This window comes from Musca domestica, unplaced genomic scaffold (assembly GCF_030504385.1).
Source record: "Musca domestica strain aabys unplaced genomic scaffold, Musca_domestica.polishedcontigs.V.1.1 178, whole genome shotgun sequence".
Classification (NCBI taxonomy): Eukaryota; Metazoa; Arthropoda; class Insecta; order Diptera; family Muscidae; genus Musca; species Musca domestica.
Genome location: NW_026712236.1, coordinates 95,852 through 120,585, shown reverse-complemented (window position 1 = coordinate 120,585; position 24,734 = coordinate 95,852).

Genomic DNA, 24,734 nt, shown 5'->3' with positions numbered 1-24,734 from the left:
AATGACAGCAGTCTGAAGTTGGTTGCAGTTTTTCATCTCACCCTGTAGTGTTGTAGAGTATAAAAGTTTAGATATTTCGTTTAAAAGGAAGCGGAAGAAGTTGAAGCTTTTTGTCCTACGCCAATTTGCAAAATTTGAACTTCATCTGGTACTACCTTCGACTTATAACTTTTAAACTTGTTGGGGCGAAAGTAGCAGATGAGTAGACCAATATCGACTATCTCTCACAAAGTTAAAGTCAATCGGGCTCACCAGACGCGTAGAAAGACCTATGGACATGGCAAGATCGATTTCAAATGTCCTGAAACGAATTTCTTTCAAAGAGACCTTCACCCCAGCCTCGTATTTTCAATCAAATGACGTATGGAACACTTAATTATGACACCGACGAATTGTCAATTGTCTGATATCAACATTTATATATCATGAGAAAAATTGGTCAATTAACTTGGGACATTCGTTATAGGCGATTACAGTACTTTATTTTTTTTTTTTTTTTTTTCTTTTGCAAACGAAACCCTAAAATTTGCCAGGCGGTTCGCCTCTAGTCTCTTCGAAAATATTCTGAAATTCGTAGCAATTCGAACTCATTAGGTGATGTATAACCAAAGTTCAATGACTCATAACGTTCGTTATCATTTCCTCAATACAAATATTGAACAAACTATTTGTATGTTTACTGTTCACTTTTTTCCCTGCTCATTACTCTTCCTCATAATTATTTATAGGCAAAGCAGATGTGTAACAATGGCGAGCCTTGGGAAAATGAGGAGCATCGGGAAATATGTATAAATTTTCCTGATTGTTCCCCATTGGCATTTTAAGTGATACGGCGTTGTACATACAATTCAATATTCCGACAACAAGCGTATGCAACAATAACTTATATTTTTTGCCCATAAACTATAATCATTGAATCCAAACGCACACACGCACGCTTTTCAATGCGAATGTATGGGTGTGTGTGTGTATGTCTCTATATGAAATGAGTTTCCGTGAATTGATTGTAGAGTTTTGAAAAATAAAAAATATTTTCCATCATTTTCGATATGCCGCTTCCCCTGCTGATGATGAGAGTGCAAAAGTTATTTCATAATACCTGGAGCATTCAGCGATGTCACAATTTCCCCGAACACCAACAACAACGCCAACATGCAACTCAACCATGTTCTATGGGAGGAAAGCAAAATGTATATTGCGGCAGAAAATCATATTTTTTCCGAACAAAAAATGAAACCAATATTATGGATCATCGGTACAACGTTCAGTCACTCTGTCAGTCCATCGTCGTCGCCATATCAACATCATGAACGTTGACTTCCGTTTCCTTTTTTTTTTTTTTTTGATATACCATACGATGCTCTCTTTTTGCGGCAAAAATCGCTACAGGACTTTGCTGTCGATTTTGTTGTAGCCTGACAGTGCTTTATAACTCTCAAAAACATAGATGTTGTAATATAAACATTATGGTTAACTAAATCCTCGAGTCATCTCTCTAACATATTTTCACACTTAATGGTCAAAGTCCACTCTCTCTCTCTCTCTCTTTAACTGGAGGGGTAACAAAAAATTCTGTTTAAATTGCCTTTAACCGCAAAAACATGTGTGGTTTTCTAGTTACTAGTTTACGCTTTACAATGATTCGAAAAGGATGGGAAGTATTCCTAAATGGTGTTTATCTTCTATTTAAAATATTACATTAATTTTTCTTTACAGAAACATTATGGTTATTTTTTTTAGAACACCATTATGTATTGATATTGTTAGAAGGTCACTGCTTCTTTTCGAAGTCTCCTAGGTCATCTCCCAAAAGAATTAAAAAATGTATTTTAAAGAGCCGGTAAGCTTTCCTTTAGAAGGTAAATATGTCCTCTTCTCATTAGACAATCGTAAGCTTTCTACATAGAAGACCAATAGGCCTTATTCACGTAATACCATAACGTATTCCTACGTTTTCTTTATGGAATCCCAAAAAGTCTTCCAAACGGTAGACTTACTTATGAAAGAGCGAGGTGACTTCTTTACCGAAAACCATGAGGTATTATTTTAAAGAGCAAACTGGCTTTCTTATAGTATATAGGACTTCTAAAGTATAATTACGCATCTCCGCAGAAGGAACGGGCCCTTTCCAAAAACAAAAAAAATCATCATATAAGATATGAAAGGGTTTTCATAGAAGATCAGTAGTTCCTTTTTGGAGATGATGAATAGATCATCAAAGCCTTACCTTAGAGTGCCAATAAGCCTTCTTTAAAGACGCCGGGAGGTCTAATTGGTCATTTTAATAAAAAACCATTAAATCTTTTCATAGAAAACCGGAGGCCTTTTCCATTAAAGATCTACCAATTTTTCATAGAAGATCGAGAGGTCTTCTTTTTGGAACACCAAGAGCATTTCTTCGCAAAGGACGCATATGTGTTTCTATAAAAGTCATAGTGGACTTCGTCAATAAGACATAAAGGTCTCCCAAATTAAAAGACAGATGGCCTAGTGGTCTTTTGAATACAAGATCTGGAGTTATTCCATAGAAGACCTGAAGATATCTTCTGCATTGAAGACCTGTAGAGAGAGAGGTCTTCTCTACTGGATAACTCCATTGAAACCCTGTTAATGTCTTCTTAATCGAAGAATATAGAGGTCTTCTGCATAGAAAGTCTTCCTCACAAAAGACTTTTTGGATTTCAACATAGAAAAACTGCAGGTCTTCTCTGAAGAAGACCTGGAGGTCTTCTCTGTAAAATACTTGGTGGTCTTCTCTATAGAAGATCTGGGTGTTCTTCTTCATTGAAAAACTGTTGGTCTTCTCTAAAGAAGATTTGGAGGTTTTTTTGCGAGGGCTTTTTTAAAGGAGGACTGAAGTGGTCCCCTCCCGAGGAGACCTGGAGGGCTTATTTATAAAAGGCCTAGTCTGGTTAATAAATGATATCAAGGACTTCTTTATAGAAGGCCTCAGGGTCTTCCTTATAGAAGGTCTTCTATAAAGTAGACCTCAAGCCCTTAAATACAGAAAATTGAGAAGACTTCAAGTCTTTCTATACAGAAGACTTTGTGATTTTCTTTACAGAAGACCTCGAGAACTTCGTTATAGAAGCTCTTGAATTATTTGTTATAGAAGACCCTGAGTTCTTCGTTATAGAAGACTTTGATGTCTTCTTTATGGATCACCTTGGGGTCTTTTTTAGGACTTCTTTGTGCAACACTTTGAGGTATTTTTTTTATCGAAGACCATGATGTCTTATGTAAGGAAGATCATGACGTCTTCTTCATAAATGATCTGAGGTATACTTTATAAAAGAAATTGGGGTCTTCTCTATAGAAGTCCTTTATAGAAGTCCTATAGAGAAGATACAAAGAAGGCCTGTGGAAATCTTCTTCATAAAAGAACTGTAGAAGACTTCTCCATAGAAGATCAGTAGAGGTCTTCTCCATAGAAGATCTGCTGATCTTCTCCATAGTAGATCTCCATTGAAGATCTGTAGATCTTCTCAATAGAAGATCTGTAGATCTTCTCAATAAAAGATCTGCTGATCTTCTCTATAGTAGATCTGCTGATCTTCTTCATAGAACATCTATAGATATTCTCCATAGAAGAACTGTAGGCTTTCTACATAGAAGATCTGTAGATCTTGTACATAGAAGATCTGTATCTTTTCCATGGAAGGTGTGTAAGAATCACCCATAGAATATCTGAACAACTTCGACATAAAGGACCTTTGAGGGCTTTTCCATGGAAGGCCGGAAAAGGACTTTCCATAGAAGACCTGAAAGTAGTATCTCATTGAGGACATGGAGGTCTTCTACATACATGACCTGGAGTTCTCCTTGAAGGTCTTCTTTATAGAAGACTTGGAACTCTTCTTTGGAGACCTTCTTGGAAGTCTTCTTTAAAGAATTATTTGTAGAAAACTTGGAGGTCTTCTTCATAGACCTAGAAGTATTCATTAAAAAACCAGTTTGGAAAGGCTATAGAAGTGCGGGCTCAACCATGTGATACCCTACAATACTACAATTTGTTCGAAGTTTCCTTATGTCCGAATCCATCAAATAGCCCTGCCCATATGTTTTTGACCCGGGGAATTTGTTAGGTATTCAAAACAATTTCAAAATATAATCCAGAATGCTAGACTTCTTTCTTGTCCTTTATTCTCTTCTGATGCGCCCGTATCGATTGGTCCAGTCCATTTGAACCCCTAACCTTACCCCCATGAAAAATTTCTTTAGGATCGAACGATAATTGCGACAAATATATAATACCCTCAAAACGTAGTGTTGCGGGGTGTAAAAATTTAGAAAATTTACAATTCAAAATTGTAAGGCAAATCGAAATAATCGCATGCGATAAAAAAAAAATATGAAAAAATGGAACAAAAGATATTCACTTTTTTATTGGTACATTTTTCCGTGATTTTCTTAGATTGTATTCTTTTTCTGGCAAAAAACCCTTCGGAATTGATGGGAATTGTGACAAGTATTTATGCATAGGGTTTGCGGACAGATACTTTCTGCGTTGTTTTTAAGAAAGAAAGGTTCAATAACTCTACTTTGGCTGAACATTCCCATTTGCTTAATTTACACACACATAAACACTTATATTACATAGCTCTCGATTTAACGCTTTGCCTTTTTTAATCCCTGGTAAACGTTTTTCACTTTACTGAGAGTGTGTACATATTTACAAGCCGTCTTTTTTATATGACTTTCATTTTGAAGCAGAAAAAAAACTCAAAGTGAGTTTTATGTGCATTCGCTCGGTTTGCAATACATACACAAAAGAGTGTGGCAAATTTACTAGTGGTGAAAGTTTGTTATAGATGTATGTGTGCTTTTACTAATATTTCGAGGTATTTCAACAATAGGGCCTTTTAGTTTGGGGAATTGGAAATTAATACAGAATTTTCAAATAGAATACGATTTATGAATGAATTCTTTGAAATCTTTAATATTTTCAAAGCTATTTATTTATTATTTTCGCTGTACATAAAATATTAAATTCATTTAAATAAAAACCAGTTAAGAATGACCAAAAGTCGGGCGGAGCCGACTTTATGATACCCTACACCACTTGCTAATTTAGAAGGGCTCTACATAACAATTAAATGTTTTTATGGAAGAATTCAATCATACACGCCATGATTATAATTATAATTTAAAGTTCAAAGGACTAAATATGCCGAAGCATTCGTATCTTTTAAATTCGGACTTGTATTGCCCATTTGGTGCACAATTAATTTGAAATCGGATAAAGATATAAATGGGAGCTATGTCCAAATCGGAACCGATCGCGAGAAAAATTTGGCAAAGATATTTCTGAGCTGTATTTTATATATTTCCCTGAATATCGTTGTTACGGAGTGCATATTACGGCTGCAGAGGACAAAAATAACAAATCGGATGAACAATATATATGGGAGCAATAGCTATATCTGAACCGATTTCTATCGAAATTGGTATACTTATTTTCAGGCCTAATTTGGTTGTATGTGCAAAATTCCATACTATTCGGGCTGATATTACACGTTTGGTGCACAATAATTCTATGAAGATCCTCAAAAGTAACTTTGAGTCTATCTAGCTTTCTTCTCCATGTTGCAAACAAATGCACAAATACATAATACCCTGACCACTTTGTGGTGTAGGGTATAAACACTTGAAATTTTCCCTGCTGCAAATTCAAAGCCTTAACTTAAAAATTTTAAAATCGTTAAAATTTTTAAAGCATTACGATATAATGTAAAACTTTGGACGAAGATAGAGCGAGAGGTACAGGATTATTATATATATACCCATTCCGTCTGCCAGTTTCTCTTTAGAGATACAATTTGGCCGTCAAACGTTCGCTAATGAAGTATTTTTAGAATCATTTATTTTTATATTTCCATATATTGAAACCAAAGCAGCATTCTCGCAGATATAAAAATAACTAATGATCCTTTCAAAGAATTTGTATTTTCCAGTTTACACTCTAGTCGATGTTTATGACACCACATTTGTGCCAAAAGGCCCTTTGATAATTCATGCAACATACCACCCTGCATTCGATCACCACCGTGTGCATGTGTGTGTGTGTTTGTAAACATTACTGTGTTGGTGTGAGATTTGTTTTTTTTCTATATCTAATGAAAGTACTTTAGAAATTATTTGTGGTTAGACAACATAGTAAAACTAAAACTTTTCCAGACCGCATATACTCACATAGACATAACCAGGATCAAGCTGGCACTAATATCCGCACACACACACACTTGCAAACAAACCCGTCGAATCGAATGTTACTACGACATAGCCGCAAAAAGTTGAACATACATTTTATTTGTAGCAAAGAAGAGAAAAAAAAACGAAGACCAGAGTTTGTTGTGGTTTTTGTCGTTAGATCGCAATATTACTGAGCTGGCCTGGACATAGTTGCAGTCGTAAGCAAATTTTTTTTTGCTGAGTTTAAGAAAGATTGCTTAACGGAATGTCGTTAGATAGCGAAGAGAGAAACAATAAATAACAAATGTGAAATCGAGCGGGAGTATTACTAAATGGGGCACAAAAATGACTAAAAGGAGACCTAGTTTAAATCTTAACATTTGAAAGCAAAATTCTTAAATCTGGTAAAAAAAACGGTTTTAAAGCTGGGAGTCAAATCTTCAATGGTCTCCAACATGTATTCTATATACTCTATTAAGGGACATCCAGTAGCCAAACTTGCAGTAAAATCTAAAAGTGTAAAATAGACCTTTGTAGCACGCCACAATTAGTCTTAATTACACTGCGCGACATAGCACAATTTTATATCAATAATTACAAGAGAATCCTGCAGATTATTAATGTAGAACTTAAAAAGTAAAAAAGAAGCTAAGTTTAGCCGAACTTTTAATACCCTCCATCATTTTGAAGGAACTTGAAAAATTTACAAAAAAATCCGTCGAAAAATACCACTTAAGCTAAAATTCTTTTATAGAGGCTATATTAAGACGTGGTCCTCTAGTACCAATTACGAACTTCAATTATGAAAATTTAAACAATTCAATTCAAATTCAAAAATTTTCGTAACTATTAGTATTTTGTATTATAAAATTAGAATTTCTAAAAACCCTTTGGTACGTCTACCCTGCACATCATTTGCGACACTTTTTCCAAATTTGAGAGTTCTAGCTCGTTCGTATGTCCCAAGTCAAATTTTCGAAAAACAAAAAAACGATCGTTAAATCCGAAATAAGCATCCGGTTCTCTTCATATTGCACAAATCTCATTATTTCTACTAACACAAGATCTGCTCTGAAGACGGGATATATCGGTCCAATCCTTCTGGTACCTCTCCAACAAAGGGTCAAAATTTGGAATATGCATGAAACTCCTAAAACGCGAAATTAACATCCGATTCCATTCAGACTTGACTTATCCCAATATTTCCATTAACACAGGATCTGATATAAATATGGTAGATATCGGACTATTCCTTCTGGTACCTCCCCCACAATGGGTCAAGGTTTCGAATAACAAAAACGATCATAAAATCCGAAATAAGGTTCTGGATCTCGCGGAACAATAAGAAATAAGCATCCAAATTTATTCAAATTTCACACATCCCAACATGTTTACTAAGGCAATATCTGTTTTGAAGATGATAGATATCTGCCAACCTGTTCTGGTACCTCAACCACAGAGGGTTATAATTTTCAATACTAAAATCTGTCATAATTGCGGAACAAGTCGGCGATTTATGGCGATTTATACAACTTGTTATATCTAAATATTTCCCTTAGCCGGAAATCTGATATGAATATGTAATAAATCGAAATTTATGACTTCGTATAAACTTGGATACAAATGTTCGATTTCCTTTAATATTTCGGAATATTTCGGTCCGCTAAACCTGTTTCCATAGGCATATTTCCACAGTTTCCGAAAATTGGCATATATCTAATATAAAGTAAAGGAAGTAGATGATATAGTCCAAATATGGCACCTTGTAATATTTACATCAGACTTGGGCCAGATACCAATTGGACAAAATTGGCCAACTGCCGCTCCCATAAATAGTCAGTAGTTAGAATAATCATAACTCAAGGCTGGAGGTGAGATAAAAAAAAAACTGCAACAAAGTCAAACGGCATAATTTTTACATTTTTTTTTTTTTAATTTTAAGCAAAATATGTCGGAAATAGCATCAAATTTTAGAATAAGTTTACATTTGTTCGAATTGGTCACCTTTGGCACGAATTATGGCCTTCATACGGCCAATGAAATCGTCACACGCTGCCCGAATGTTGCTCTGCGGTATTTTGGCCCATTCCCGGCGAAGCGCTTGCTTGAGGTGATCGACACTGTGGTATGTTTTAGTGCCAACGTTGCTTTCTAAAATACTCCAGACACAATAGTCCAACGGATTGGTATCCGGAGGTTTTGGTGGCCATTGTCGCCTGGAAATGAAGCTAAAAACCTCATTGTGTAACCATACCTTGGTGGCGCTGAGCTGAGTTCTGTTGGAATGTCCAAAGTTTGCGTCCAAAATGTGTGCGTGCCCAAGGCATTAATACACCCTCAAGAATATTTCCGCGATAATATTCGGCATGTATTATGATGCCACAATCAATTAATACGAGTGAAGAGCGACCATCGGCTGTTATGACGGCCCACACCATCTCCATGGCTGGCGCTTAAGTTCTGGTGGCCAATCGAAGGTGTAAATTTCCAGCTGACCTCTTTGGCAAGTAAACACGATCATTTTGTTTGTTTACAAACTGCTGGACAACGGAGGTTTTCTCATAGGAGAACACCAAATTCGGCAGTTCACCACTTTCGGCCAAGCGAAGCCTCTTTTCTATCTATTTTCTTTCTGTTGCGATGTAAATTCTTGCACTTTTTGGAATTTAAATGGCTTTACCACGAGCTCATTTTTCAATATTTGCCAAATGGAACATTGCGATATGTTCAGCTCACGAGCCATTCTTCGGCCACTGCGACGCGGGTTTCGATCAAGTCGCTTCTTTACTTTTCGAACGATTTCTGCTGATGTTGATGTTTTCTTCAGTCCACTTCCTTGACGTCGGCCTACGCTACCAGTATCACGGTAAGGAGCGATGGTACGAGATACAGCCAGACAGATTTATTTACATTTAAATGCTGGAGTGCTCTAAGGATAGTCACCTGTGGATTTCCAGCCAAAAATAAAGAAATCATACTATCACGCTTGAATTTCATCACGAGTAATTTTTTTCTGGAAAATTCTCACCAAAATGCTTTTGTACGCTTGTAAACAATAAAATGAGCTGTCACAGGAACAATTTTAACAGCTGTCGGACGAGTGGCTTAGAAATGGAAGGATAAAAAAGAAAAGGAGGAAGGATATAAAAAATGTATGTTGGGGTGAATTTGTTCCACCTTCTGTAATTGTGCCATGACCACAGTAAATTCTCCAATGTTCTTTGAAAATTTCAGGAAAATCGTTTCATCGTTTTAAAGAACATACAAACATAATAACACACATACATAGAACAGAAATTAACAGATCTAAGAGGACGCCCTTCTAGTTGAAATTGTCCCCTTGACCTTGTAAACTTTGTGAACAATCCTGTGCTTTGTATCCATATTCTTAGCTACTCTTTCCGTATTTGATGTGTAAATCATCATCACTTATTTAATATCTTTATCACCTCTAAAATGTTCAACCTCATCCTTATCTTTATCCCTTCCTTGTCCGTTAGGAAAGTGAATTTTCTTCTCTAAGACATGCTCGTCCTCAGTTTATGTCACCATTCCTCAACTCACGCACACACACATCCTTTCCTTGTTTCCGTTCACTAAGCCTTTTTGAGGTTATGGTACTTTGTACGTTTTGTGATGACATGACCGCAAGACACGAATGACAGACAAGATATAAATGGAGTAAGAATTTTTTAAAGCCATTGGTACTGGCTGAAAAGTGGAGTTTAGAGTCTGTAGTCTGTGAATAGGATGAACGGTCATTTAGCCTTTGTGTGTGAATCCGTCTGTGAGTCCTTATTTTTATTTGATCAACTGACAGGCCCTTTGTTTTTTCCGGTTAAATCTTTGAAAGAATAAGTGAATGATTTGTGTATGTATGTCTGTGTGTGTGTGCTTCGTTTCTTTTCTTTTGTCTCATCATATCTTTTGTTGTAGTAGTAGTTGATGTTGTTGTACTGTCAAATCCGACCGGATAGTCGTGCAACAATTAGAGGAGCTTTTCACATCCTTTGTCCAATCTGTTGCAATTTTGTAAACTTTGACATTTCATTGAGCCATAAGATGACCATCTAAATGCAGCCATTGTTTCTTGTTGTCCCTTCCTTGTTTTTTTTTCTCCATTTCTCTTCGTTTCGTTGCATTGTTCAGGCAGACAATCTCGAATAGTTGCGAACAAATGTTGAGTAGTTTGTTCGGATGAACTGGTGCAATTGCTTTCGGGGTTTAACCCATTTTCAAAACAACTTGTTGTTCCTGTCTTAACAATTCCATAGAAGAGAGGTTATTTGCCGCTCTTCTTCGTCATGATTTCCAGCGTAGAAAAACATTGGTAAAACAATCATTATTGCCGTTCTTAAGTTCTCTGTTTGCAATTCAAGTGTCATTTTCTTTTGTGTAGTTTGTTGTTTTTTTTTTTTTTTTTTTTTTTTTTGAAGCATTTCAATGCTTTCTTTCCGCTTGTCGAAGTTGATTTGTTCATTGCAGAACGGATATTTAACTTTGTGTAATTTTAAAAAGAATTGTTTAAAATTGAATTTTAACATACATTTTGGAATAGGTTGTCATATTCTATGCCAAACAGGGGGTGTTATGTTTTTGAGCACAGACGATATCAGTCCAAAGTTACTTTTAATAATACTCAGAGAATCATTTTGTATTATGTATTTTTGTAAACTCATACTTTGGTCGGACTTAATTTTCAATTGAAACAAAATTATTGAAATTGATATTTCATTACTTTGGTCTAAATTTTAACCCTTTCGAAATTGACTCATATTACAGGAAAACTCAGTAGAGCCAATACAATAAGAACAAATTAAAAATCAGTAACTTCGAATACCCTCCACCATTTGGAACGAATTTGGACATAAAATCCTTAAAAGATTCTGTTAAAATTTCAAAAATACAGAATATAGCCGTTATATTGAGGTCTATACGACGTGGACCGTCATAGACATTGTTTGTCATAAGCCATTACCATATTCAAATTCGAAACGTGAAATAAACGGTGAATAATGTAGCTAAAATCATCAAAATACAGGTCATAGGGAGGTACCGTTCGGATATCGGAGCTATACGAAGACCTGGACCTGCATAGACAATTTTCTGTCTCAGGTTGTAGCTTTCATTACCAACTTCGAATATGACAGCTCAAACACTTTCGGTGGGTACTGTACCTAAACTCGTCAAAATACCGAATATAGGGAGGTACTCACATATGAGGCCTATACGAAGATCTGGACCTGCAAAGACAATTTTCTGTCACAGACTGTAGTTCCCATTTCGAACTCTAAATACTTAATTTGAAACAACTCCGGTGAATAATGACGCTAAAATCATAAAAAAACGAAGGCACCGTTGTAAGGGGCTATACGAAGACGTGGACATGCACAGACGGTTTTCTGTCATAGGCTGTATTATTAATTGCGAACTTCAAATACTAAATGTGAAACAATTCCGGTGAATAATGTCGCTAAAATCATCAAAATACCGAATATCGGGATTTACCGTTATATGGGGGCTATACGAAAACGTGGACCTACATGGCCCATTTACGAACTTAACCTGCCTGTTACGTTCTAAAATATGACTTAATTTCTAAAAAGGTACCATTTGGTATTATGTGAACGCATAAAGATAAAAACTTGAAATGTTGGATAAGAATTAAGGTTGTAATTACGTAAGTTTGATATATGAAGGTGGTTTTGTAAATATGTACTAAGTGTGGAAACTGTGCTAAATAGTACTAAATTTGCAACAATTTGGTTAAGTGTGAAGTTGAAATTTTGAGATATTTAATTGGGTCCCTTTTGGTGTTAAGTTTTCCATAAAGTGGCGTGTTTGGAAATTTGCACCAGGAGTGCACGAAAAGTATTAAATAGTACTATATTTGGTATTGGGTGAACAGATAGTACTTAAAATCTGAAATTTAGTATAAGGCTGGCTGTTCATGTGCAACCTAGACATATAAATAGTAGTATAATTGTTCGAAAAATACTGAATGGTACTATATTAAGTATTGGGTAAAGGGATAGGATAAAATTCTGAAATTTGATTTTTAGACTACTGATGATATCTGCGTTTGAGATTTGACAGTGGTTTGTAAATGCGTCCTCTATATTTGAACGAAAACTACTAAATGGTACTATATTTGGTATTGGGTGAAGAGATAGGACCGGAATCCTCAGATTTTATATGGATGTCTCACTTAGAATCTGAAATTGATATATACAAGCGGTTTTGCAAAATGCGTACTATAATTGCTCGAAAAGTACTAAGTTTGGAATTGGGCGAAGGAATAGATGTGAAAACCTAAACTTGTATATCCGTGTCACTGTTGGTGTCTGTGGTTGAGAGAAGAAGCTGGTTGTGGATATACGCACTATCATTGTACTAAAAGGTACAACATTTTAAGGGAGAATACTAAAGAGCTGAGAAGTGGAAATTTGATATTAAGGTCACTGTTGATATCTGGGGTTAAGAAATGAAGATAGATTTTAAAATACGTACTATAATTTTTCGAAAAGTACTAAATAGTAGTAAATTTGATATTGGATGAAGGAAAAGAGCTGAAATCCTGAAATTTGATATGGATATCACTGTTAGTATCTGAAATTGAGGTTTTGGATATGTGTACTATATTTGTATGAAAAGCACTAAATAGTACTAAATTAGGTTCTGAGTAATGGAATAGAGCTGAAATCCTGAAATTTGGTATGGAAGTTAATGTTGGTGTCTGTGGATAATTTACGGATGTGGGGTTTTGTAAATGTGCACAATAATTGTACTAAATGCACTAAATAGTACTTAATTTGGTATTGGACTAAGGAATAGAGCTAGAATCCTGAAATTTTATATACATGTCACTCTTGATGTCTGTGGTTCAGAGAGAGATGGTTTGCCATGTGCGTACTAAATGGTACTAAATTTGGTAATGAAGGAAAATAAAGAACTGAAATCCTGAACTATGATATTGCTGTCACTATGGATATCTATGGTTGAGAAATTGAGATTGTTTTGAAAACGTGTACTATAATGCAACTAAATTTGGTATTGGGAGAAGGGAGAGGGCTGGAATCCTCAAATTTCCTATTGATGTCTCCTTTGATATCTTAAATTGAGATATGGTATTTTTTTTTTTTTTTTTTTTTTTTTTTGAAATGTGTATTATAATAGTACGAAAATTGCTAAGCTAAGTATTTGCTGATGGGATACAGCTGGAATCCCGAAATTTAATATCGATGTATCTGTTGATATCTGGTGTGGAGATCAGGTGGTGGTTTTTGCAAATACCCATTTCGAAAAGTACTTTATGGTACTAGTGTGGATCATTGGGTGTGATGGAGAGATGTAGACTGTTTTGGATATGCGTACTAAATTTTTCTAAATCTGGCATTGGGTGAATTGATAGAGCTAAGATTTGTTATTGAAGTCACTGTTGGATTGTAGGGTTTACATATGGGGACGTTGAAATAGTTTTTGGACAGATAAGTTGGATGTGGATCCAACCATATTATTCAATTGATTTGGCCTTTATTTGGCATCTTTGTTTTTTTCGCAGAAAATGTTCAATGTAGGTCAACGTTTCAGAGTCGCACCCATATAAAGTTTATAAAATTCAGTTGATGTCAGAACAGCAAATTGATTTTTGTTTAAGGTATGGAGGGATACGATTACCTCCACTTAGAATTTCTCAACCCCACACACAATATTCGTTGAAAACGTGGATGGCTATATTGGACCTCATTATTAAATATTTTTTTTCTTGAGAATTAAACCCCCCCCCCTTGGCGTTTTGCTATTGTGACCTTATATCATAACCTGCATTTGGAATTTTCCAGCCCCAGAGAAAATTGGTTGGGAACGTGGACCTGGCAGGCACAGTCACATGGGGGACTGTACCAATATATATATCCCTATGTTGAAAAGTTTCTGTAAGATGGTTCTCTACTGCCAAAGTAACCTAAATACAAATGTTTAGACAAATCGATTGAACATATAGTCAGGACCCTTCACCTAGAATATCCCACCCCCCAAATTTTATGTTATCTACGTATGTACACTTTTCCAACTGCACCCTTTTCTTTCTTGACTACTATGGGATAGTCTATAGATGTTAAATGACCTCTGGCGATATTCGAGTTCACCGTTAATTTAAATTTATTTTTGTCTTAACATTTTTATTCACTTGAATGTATATGCACATATATACGAGTATGTTTGTAGTTGTGTGTGTATTTCACCAATGATGACACATTGTCAATGATGTTTTACATTTTTAATTTAAATTTACTTTTGTTTTCGTGTCATGCGGATCAAAGCTTTTGCATCTGCCCCGAGTCCATTGTTTGTCACTATCCATTTTTGTTTGGCAACTGTGGTGTCAGTTTTGTCATTGTCGGTTTGTTCGGTTGTGTACCATACACATACATACACAAGTACATTGCGGATTGAGCTACCGTATATGTATGTTACCGAAATGTCAGCCGATTCAAAATACGGCTGTGAAAAAATTGATATTTTAGAAAAACATTATAAATATTTTTCTCAGTTTTAAATATATAATATAATTGAAATTTATTTTTTTTTTTGTTTCATCCTAGGTTTCAAATGGAAATTTGTTTTTTTTTTTTTAATTGTTATTTCTGCCAGCGCAGCACTGTGCCTTTCTTTTAAAATTCTGTTCGACAATCCAGTTGTGGTTAACCGGTGAGTTGTGTAAAATAGAATTGTTTAATAAATTTCACTGGTCGAAGGTTTAAATGAATTTGTTTTAAGGTTGATTGTCCGCGAGTGGCAATTGCGGACAGGACATTGAACTTCATCGGAAACTGGAATATTGGTTAAATTTAAGACATTTTTAATGGTTTAGCAACTATGTGGGATTTCGTTTGAATTCATATAAACAGGAAGAGTACTATTCAGGATACCAAGGAACCAATAAAAACGATTATTGAAATAACTGAGTGATCAAGAATCAAGGCCCAGACGAAACGGCTGAAGCTAGAATTTTGAAATTTTGCACGAGGGCCACTGCGTAGGCGTGTGATAAGGCTGTGTTCTTTGGTAATTCGCACTAATGGGGTACAAAAAGTACTAAAAATTGAATACTTTGTATTTGACAAACGGAATGAGGTAGAATTCTGAAATTTGGGATGAGAGTCACTCACAATAGGTGTTCCAAAGGGTTTTTGAAAATTCAAACTTAAAGGTTACTAAAAGTTCTAAAATGGTACTAAACATGTAAAATGGTACCATTTGGTCTATGTGCACGGATAGAGCTAAAAACTTGACATTTTACATGGGTATAAAGGTTGGAAAATAAGTTTGATATGGTTTTGAAAATATGTACTAAGTGTACGAACTGTACCAAATGGCACTTAAATGGCAGTTTGATGTAGGGTGAACGGATGAGGCTGGGATTTTAAAAATGTGTTTTGAGGTCTCTGTTGATGTTTAGTTTACAATAATGGGGTGATTTTGGAAATGGGTACGAGTTCACGAAGAGTACTAAATAGTACTATATTTGGTACAATTTGGCATTGGGTCAACAAACAGTGCTTGAAATCTGACATTCGCTTTTATGGTCGCTTTTCACGTGTAGCCTGGACATATGGAGGTTTTTTCGGAAATGTGTACTATAATTGTATGAAAAGTACTGAATGGTACTATATTTAGTGTTGGGTGAAAGGAAAGAGATACACATCTTAAATTTGATGTTTAGACTACTGATGCTATCTGTGTTTGAGATTTGGCAGTACTAAAGGTACCAAATTTGGTACTGGGTAAAGGAATAAGGCTGGAATCCTCAAATTTGATATTAAAGAGTTTATTGGTATCTGAAATTGGGATATGAAAGTGGTTTAGGGAAAGTGTACTATAATTGTTCGAAAAGTACTTTTTGGTACTAAACTTGGTATTGGGTGAAGGAATAGAGCTGAAATCCTGAAATTTGATGTACATGTTACTGATGGTGTCTGTGATTAAGATATGGAGGTGATTTGGGAAATATGTTTTATAATTGTTCAAAAAGTACTAAGAGGTACTAAATTGAGTATTGGGTGAAGGAATTGAGCTGGAGTCCCGAAATTTGATATTATGGTATCTGTTGGTATCTGGTATTGCGATATGAATTCAATTTTGGAAATGTGTACTATAATTGTACGAAGTGGTACTAAATTGAGGGAATAGAGCTGAAATTCTGAAATTTAATATGAATGTCTCTGTTAGTGCTTGTGATTGAGAGAAGAAGCTGGTTTTGGAAATGCGTACTAAATTTGGCAATATGGGAACTACAGAGCTTAAATCGTGATGTGTTACATTAGGTTCACTGTTGGTATCTGGTTTTGGAAATGTGTGCTATAATTGTACGAAAAGTACTAAGTGGTACTAAATTTGTTAATTGATAAGGGAATAGAACTGAAATCCTACAATGTGATATGGATGTTACTGTTAGCGTCTGCAGTAGTAAGGAGGTGGTTTTAGAAATTGGTACTATCAACGTAAATAAATTTTAAAATGCCACAAAATGTGCCGTTGGGTCTTGGGACAGATATGAAATTCTGAATTGATTCTGCATTGATTTCACTGTTGTAGTTTTAGGGTGGAGAGAAGGAGGTGATTTTGAATATGCGTTTCATTCTAAAATTCAATAAGGAGGCCACTACTGGTATATAGATTTGAAAGAACAAGGAGGGAATGCGTACTATATGGTACTAAATATGGCAATGGGGGAAATTACTGAGCTGTAATCCTGAAATTTTGTATAAAGGTCACTGTTGGTACCTGATTTTAGAAATGATTACTATAATTGTACGAAATGTACTAAATTTGGTAATGGGTGAAGGAATATAACGGAAATCCCGAAAATATATGGAAGTCACTATTGGTGTCTGTAGTTGAGTGAAGGTGGTGGTTTAGGAATTCCTACTATGCGCGTACTACAAGTGCAAAACGCCAAAAAAATTGAGTATTCGGATAGAGTTGCAATTCTGAAATTTGCTATTGAGTCCACTGTCGGTAAATGCAACAAAGTCAAACGCCATAATTTTTACTTTTTATTTTGTTTGTAATTTTATTAAATGAAAGCAAACAATGTCGGAAATAGCATCAAATTTTAGAATAAGTTTGGGTTTGTTCGAATTCGTCACCTTTGGCACGAACTATGGCCTTCAAACGGCCAATGAAACCGTCACACGCTGCCCGAATGTTGCTCTACGGTATTTTGGCTCAATCCCGGCCAAGCGCTTGCTTGAGGTAATCAAAACTTTGGATTTTTTGTGCCAACCTTGCTTTCCAAAATACTCCAGACACAATAGTCCAACGGTTTGGTTTCCGGAGATTTTGGTGGTCATCGTACGCTGGAAATGAAGAGAAGCACCTCATTTTACAACCATTCTTGGGTGGTGGGTGCTGAGTGAGATGGAGCTGAGTTTCGCGATAATATTCGGCATTTAATCTGATGCCACGGTCGATTAATACGAGCGGAGACCGACCATCGGCTGTTATGGCGGTCCACACCATCACCATGACCGGGGCTTGAGTTCTGGTGGCCAACCGAAGGTGCACATTTTCAGCTGACCCTTTTGTTTGTTTACAAACTGCTGGACACCGAAGGTTGTCTTATCGGAGAAAACTAAATTCGGCAGTTCACCAATTTCGGCCATGCGAAGCAACTCTTTAGCTCTTTTGAGTCTATTTTCATTCTGTTGCGGTGTAAGTTTTTGCACTTTTTCGAATTTCAACGGCTTTACCCCGAGCTTACGAATAGCTTTTTTTCTGGAAAATTCTCACTAAAATGCTTTTGTACGCTTGTAAGCAATATTATGAGCTGTCATTGGAATAATTTTAACAGCTATCAGCCGAGTGGCTTAGATATGACAGCAGTCTGAAGTTAGTTGCAGATTTTTCATCTCACCCTGTATATAGCAGCTACATCTAAATTTTGACCGATTATTTACTATTTCAATAGGGTTAGTGCTTGGGTCAACCAAATGATTTGTGTAAAATTTTATCTGGATCGGACAATAAATGCGACTTTTACTTTGTTTACAAAAATACATGGACAGACGGACGGACGGACATACTGACTGACATACATAAATCTACTCAGAAAGTGATTCTATGAAGATCCTTAGAAGTAGCTTTGGGCCCATGTCGTTTCCTTTTGCCTGTTACAAACAGAAGCAGAAAGACACAATACCTTGACCACCTTGTGGTGTAGGGTATAAAAAACGTGTATAAATCGAAAGAAACGAAAACATCATCCTTTCAACTGATAGGACGATATAAAACGCTTGTTACCACGTGTAATACATAACAAATCTAAACATATCGCATAAACTATGTACTTTATTTGAAAAAATGTCATCCTAACTACTTAAGCCTTCACTTGATTTTTGAGAGAACCAATCTATCTGTATAAACAAAAAATATTCAATCCTAGAAAAATCCAAAATAAATAAATGACATTGTTGAAAACACGACAAAGGACTTTTGTTAAATACGCCAAAAGGTGATAATGCTCAGCCCAACGCTACCTGGTCCTTTATTGCCAAAAGGGATCTTTTTGGTAGTGACAAGCAAACAAGAGCTTTACCGCAGCTGAATGGCCAACATGGTACCAAATAGCAATTTTATGTCAATAATAGTTAATGTTGACTGCTCTGCCTCAGATGCCCGGCTACACCTCCAATTTCGGTTCACACATGCACTGCGGCTATACACCTATCCCCAAAAAAGTTGATTTTTTGAATGTAAATCCAAAAACCAACGAACCATTCAAGCGACCAAAAACCTGAACAACAAGCCATTCATCCAGCCATCCATCCGTCCAACCACCAAAAGGACCAACCGCTCATTCATTATCATTGCGTGCTTTAGCCAAATAGCGGGGGGAACACACGTTGCACACACATTTACGCTATGTAGCCACCACCTACCCGGCAGCCCACCTGCAGATATGCAACGAAAGAAGAAATATAATTGTTATTGCCATTGTTGAACAATTGATGTTGCAACAAACGTCATTGTTGTTGTTGCTGTTTCTGTTGTCGCCGTCGTTGTTATTGTTGCTGCAGCCTTTGGCCAAATGTTCTTTCATTGCTGGACAAATAAAAATGGTGGTTTTTTAACTTTACCTCCACGCCCGGTTCAGGACCAACTACATTTAATGCATTTTAATTTACATTTTTCGCCATCGCCTTTACATCGCCAGTTGCCGAATGAAAGATTGTTTCATCGCACTCGCAAAAATATAAATAAAATGCTTCTTTGGCCGCCAGGTGTTGCTGGTGCTGCTGCTGCCTGGTGGAGCTGGTCGGTCATGTCCACGAATTAATGTATGCCTGCAACGTGTATACTACATATGAATGGCTGTGAAGATGTGCCAGAGCGTTGATTTGATATATGAGACAGTTCGAGATAGAGATAAGAGCGATGTAAATTATAAAATATATATAGAGATATAAAACAAAATAAAATTAATAAAAACAAGTATGCAAAGGCTATAGTCGTGCGGGGCCGACCATGTGATACCCTACAACACTAGAATATGTGAGAAGCCCCCTCATGTCAAAATCCTTTTTGGAAGATTTCGCTTTTGAAATTATGTCACGGAGCACTGCCCAGATATTACCCTTAGCACTTTGACCAGGGACATTTTCCAGATATTTATGCACTCCGTCGTGCTGTTAGTTTTTGTGGTCCATTTTACGGCTAAATACAATCCAATGGTCATCCAAAATTCTAAAATTCTTCACTGTGCTTAACTATCAGGCGTTTCGATTGGCTTCAATTGTGTGATCAGGATTTTTTTCTGTTTTTGGTTCATTTGAACCCATAAATATTTTGCGATCATCTCCAAAAGCAATTTGGCTATATTCGTCAACGAAATCAGCATAAAAAAGCTAGAAGTTCGCCTATTGTGCATTTATGTTATCACATGTAAGTAATGTTGATATTTTTTCACACAAAAATAGTGGTCCATTCTACCCGCTGTCTTAAATTCTGACTTCATGCAAGATAAGACACGAACCTTTGGTTTGTATTTGTGACCTTTATAACGGCTGCAAAATCAGGAACATTTTGAGTTGCTGGTCCATTTCAACCCCTAAATATAGTGCGGACATCTTTGAAGCCCTCTGAGCCTAACTCTACCTTTGTCAAAAATTTCGTGAGGATCGAACGATAATTGCAATCTGTGTATGTATATATATATATATATATATATATATATATATATATATATATATATATATATATATACTATATATATATCTATATATATATTATATATATATATATATATATATATATTATTGATATATATATATATATAATTATATATATATATATATATATATATATATAATATATATATTATATATATATATTATATATATATAGATATATATATATATATATATAGATATATATATATATATATATATATATATATATATATATATATATATATATATATACTATAATAATATATATATAATATATTGGGAATTGCCTCTTCGCAGAAAGCATAAAAATCCTAAAAAATCGCGTAAAATTTTAAATTTGAACATTTTCATTTTGACTTTTAAAATGTACAATAGTAATGTTTATTTTGCATAATTTTTTTCCAATTTGACCTTACTATTTTCGAATGTACATTTGTAGTGTTTTTTTTTTTTTTTGGAATTCTTATATTCTTATAATTCTGAATGAATAATATTAAAAATGAAATGAGTGTGAAATACGATGCTAAATGGCGATCTTTGGCATCTAGCATCTAGCTTTCTTGGCATCTAGCTTTCAACTCCAGGACCTTCAGCTGAAAGATGCGAACACATTTATACAAACAAAAATGACCGAAAAAGCGTTATGGGGTTCACTTCAAAAAGTGGACCTGCTTCTTTCATATGACAATAATTCGTCCAGTGAGAACTCAAAATGCAAAGTACATTGGGACTGCAATTAGTGAAATACCGACTATGAAGAAATTTTTTCCAAACATTCAAGATATGGGTCATAACCCCCGATAACGGAACAACCCGATTTCAAGTATATTCTACATTTAACCATACTTTTCGTACTAATTCTGCCTTATGTTGATAATTTAAAAAAAAACCATCCTTGCAAGAAATTATCACGTTTTAATATCACCATCATATGATTTAAGGTATTTTCGGGGTCTTGGCCACTTTTTCCATATTTTTGGCCCTTATTTGACATCTTTGTTTCTAAGGGGGAAGAAAACCTCTTCTCATAAAATTTTTATTTTTCGGAAAAGGGCCCATCTTAGTCTTGAGGCCACATTGGGTAAAAAACCCTGAGGTAGAACCCCATCTTACAGATAATTATTCACATAGGCATTTATTTAAGTATAGTCCCCACATTAGTATACCCACAAGTCCACTTTCCCAACCAATGTGTGGTCAGAAAAGAAAATTTGGTATTCTATTGAATTTTTAACCCCCTAGAGAATATTGGTTGGGAACGTAGATTTGGGATGTACGTCTATATGAAATAAACTCCGAAATGTCAATCTGGGACTTATTCAGTCGGAAATTGTGGCAGAAACATGGAAAAAATACGAAATGAGAAAGTAACACGAGACCGAACATTTCTTTAATCTTCATTAAATTACACTACGATGAAAAATGTGGACTTTTTACAACAATAAAAATTGAGCTGAATTTTCACATTGGGCAATTATAGATTTTCTTTATCATAAAGCTTAATTTCTATTTAGTCATGGAGTCATTACTTATAATGAAAATTATGCCGCTTACATAAGTAAGATCTGTGATTTATTATGCTTTAAAAAATACGCATTAAAGACTAAAAGTACGGGCAGGCAACGGGGACCGGGCCAGCTAGTATATATATATATACCCAAATACCAAATTTATCTCCAAATAGTACTTTTCAAGCAATAATAGTAAGTATTTCCAAACAAACCTCCATATAACAAGCACCGACAGTGTGATCTATATAAAATTTCAGGATTTAAAATATATTACTTCGCCCAATACCAAATCTAGTACTATTTAGTACTTTTCGTACAATTATAGTACACATTACCAAAATCACATCCAAAATCACATCCATATATATATATATATATATATATATATATATATATATATATATATATATATATATATATATATTATATATATTTGGCTGGAAAACCACAAGTAGTTAGGGTTAGAGCACTCCAGCATTTAAATGTGAATAAATCTTTTGTGTCTCGTACCATCGCTCCTTATCGTGATACTGGTAGCGTAGCCCGACGTCAAGGAAGTGGAGGAAGAAAATAGCAACATCAGCAGAAATGGTTCGAAAAGTAAAGAAGCGACTTGATCGAAACCCGCGTCGCAGTGGCCCAAAAATGGCTCGTGAGCTGAACATATCGCAATATTCCATTCGGCCATTGAAATTCTAAAAAGTGCAAGTACTTAAACCGGAACAGAAAGCAAATAGACTCAAAAGAGCTAAAGAGTTGCTTCGCTGGGTGGAAAGTTGTGAACAGCCGAATTTGGTTTTCTGCGATGAGAAAACATTCGTTGTTCAGCAGTTTGTAAAGAAATAAAATGATCGCGTTTACTTGCCAAAGAGGTCAGTTGAAAATGTGCAATTTCGGTTGACCACCAGAATTCAAGCACAGGCATGGTGATGGTGTGGGCCGCCATAATAGCCGATGGTTGCTCTCCGCTCGTATTAATCGACCGTGGCATCAGAATAAATGCCGAATATATTGTCGCGAAAATATATTTTGAAGGGTGTATTAAAGCCTTCGGCACGCAAACATTTTGGCCGCACACCTTGGACATTCCAAGAGGAGTCAGCACCATCGCATTCAGCATGCGCCACCCAAGAATGGTTAAAAATGAGGTTCTTCGCTTCATTTCCAGCGCACAATGGCCACCAAAATCTCCGGATACCAATCCGTTGGACTCTTGTGTCTGGAGTATTTCGGAAAGCAAGGTTGGCACTAAAAACTACCAAAGTGTTGATCAACTCAAGCAAGCGCTTTGTCGATAACGGGCCAAAATATCAGAGCCAAATCGTTTCGATAGCCGTTTGAAGGCCGTAATTCGTACCAAAGGCGACCTATTCGAACAAATCTAAACTTATTCTAAAATTTGATGCTATTTCCGACATTTTTGTTTTCATTTAATAAATCGACTATTTGGCCCATTCCTTCGGTACCTACTCCATACAGGATCATTGTTTGTCATCTTGTGTTAGCAAAAATGTTTGTAAGTGCGAAATTTGAAGGGATCTTGAACCCTATGTGGGGGAGGTACCAGAAAAAATGGTCCGATCTCTATCATATTTACAACAGACCTTGTGTTGATGAAAATATTGAGATGTACCAATATAGAATGGAATCGGATTTCAATTTCGCTTTTTCTGAGCTTCATGGATATTCAAAATTTTGACCCTTTGTGCGGGAGGTGCCAGAATGCGTGGAGCGATATATCATGTCTTCACATCAGGTCTTATGTTAGTAGAAATAATGACATGTATGAAATACGAACAGAACCGAGTTCTTATTTCGGTTTTTACATCCGTTTTGATTATTCGAAAATTCCACACTTTGTGTGGGAAGGTACCAGAAGGAATGGTCCGATCCCTACCACCTTTATATCAAATCTTGTATTGATAGAAATATTGAGATGTATCAAGTCTGAATGTAATCGTGTGTTAATTTCGTGTTTTATGAGTTCCATGGATATTCACAATTTTTAACTTTTCTGGAGGAGTTACCAGAAGAAGTGGACCAATATTGCCCATCTCCGAACTCGATCTATGTTTGATAATAATATTACGATGTACCAAGTTTGGACCTAATCAGCTTCTTCCTTCGAGAGTCGTCGTGCGCACCAGCCAGACAAACAGACAGACGAACGAAAGAAAGGTCGGACGGACATCGCTAGATCGACTCCAAATATCCTGAAACGGATTTGGTCCAAAGAGACCAAGGGTCTAAAACCTGAGGGTATAAAAACTTGATAACCTTCGCGGTAAGATTTTTCGATAAAGCTTGAGATTCTAATAGAATTTCTAACCATTTGCCAATACTTTGGTATTTCAAGTTCTTCAAGTGTTTATGAAACCTATGCAAGTTTTCAATTGCTTTTGCTCATGCCATTTGTCATTAAATTTCCCATATATTCATTTACGCTGAAAGGGGAAGAAGAAAAACAAATACCGAAAAAAAGGAATGCAGTAACAACACGTAGTCCCCTTTCATGCGTGTAATATGAAAACAACAGTTTCCATTTTTTTCCTTTCGTTTTCCCTTAAAACGCGTGCAACATTACCCATGGACATTATCATTTTCCTGTCACTTTCCCATAACCATGGCAGCATCCGCCAACGTTCGGTTGGTCGGTCATCAACCGCCTCCATTACTTTTGGTTTACATTGGCAAAGGACAATCTTCTCGACAACAACAACAAGAAGAGCCACACCAACCCGGCACCAAAGGAAAAACTATCCCTTTGCGTAATTACAAGAACAACATTAACCTGAATTAC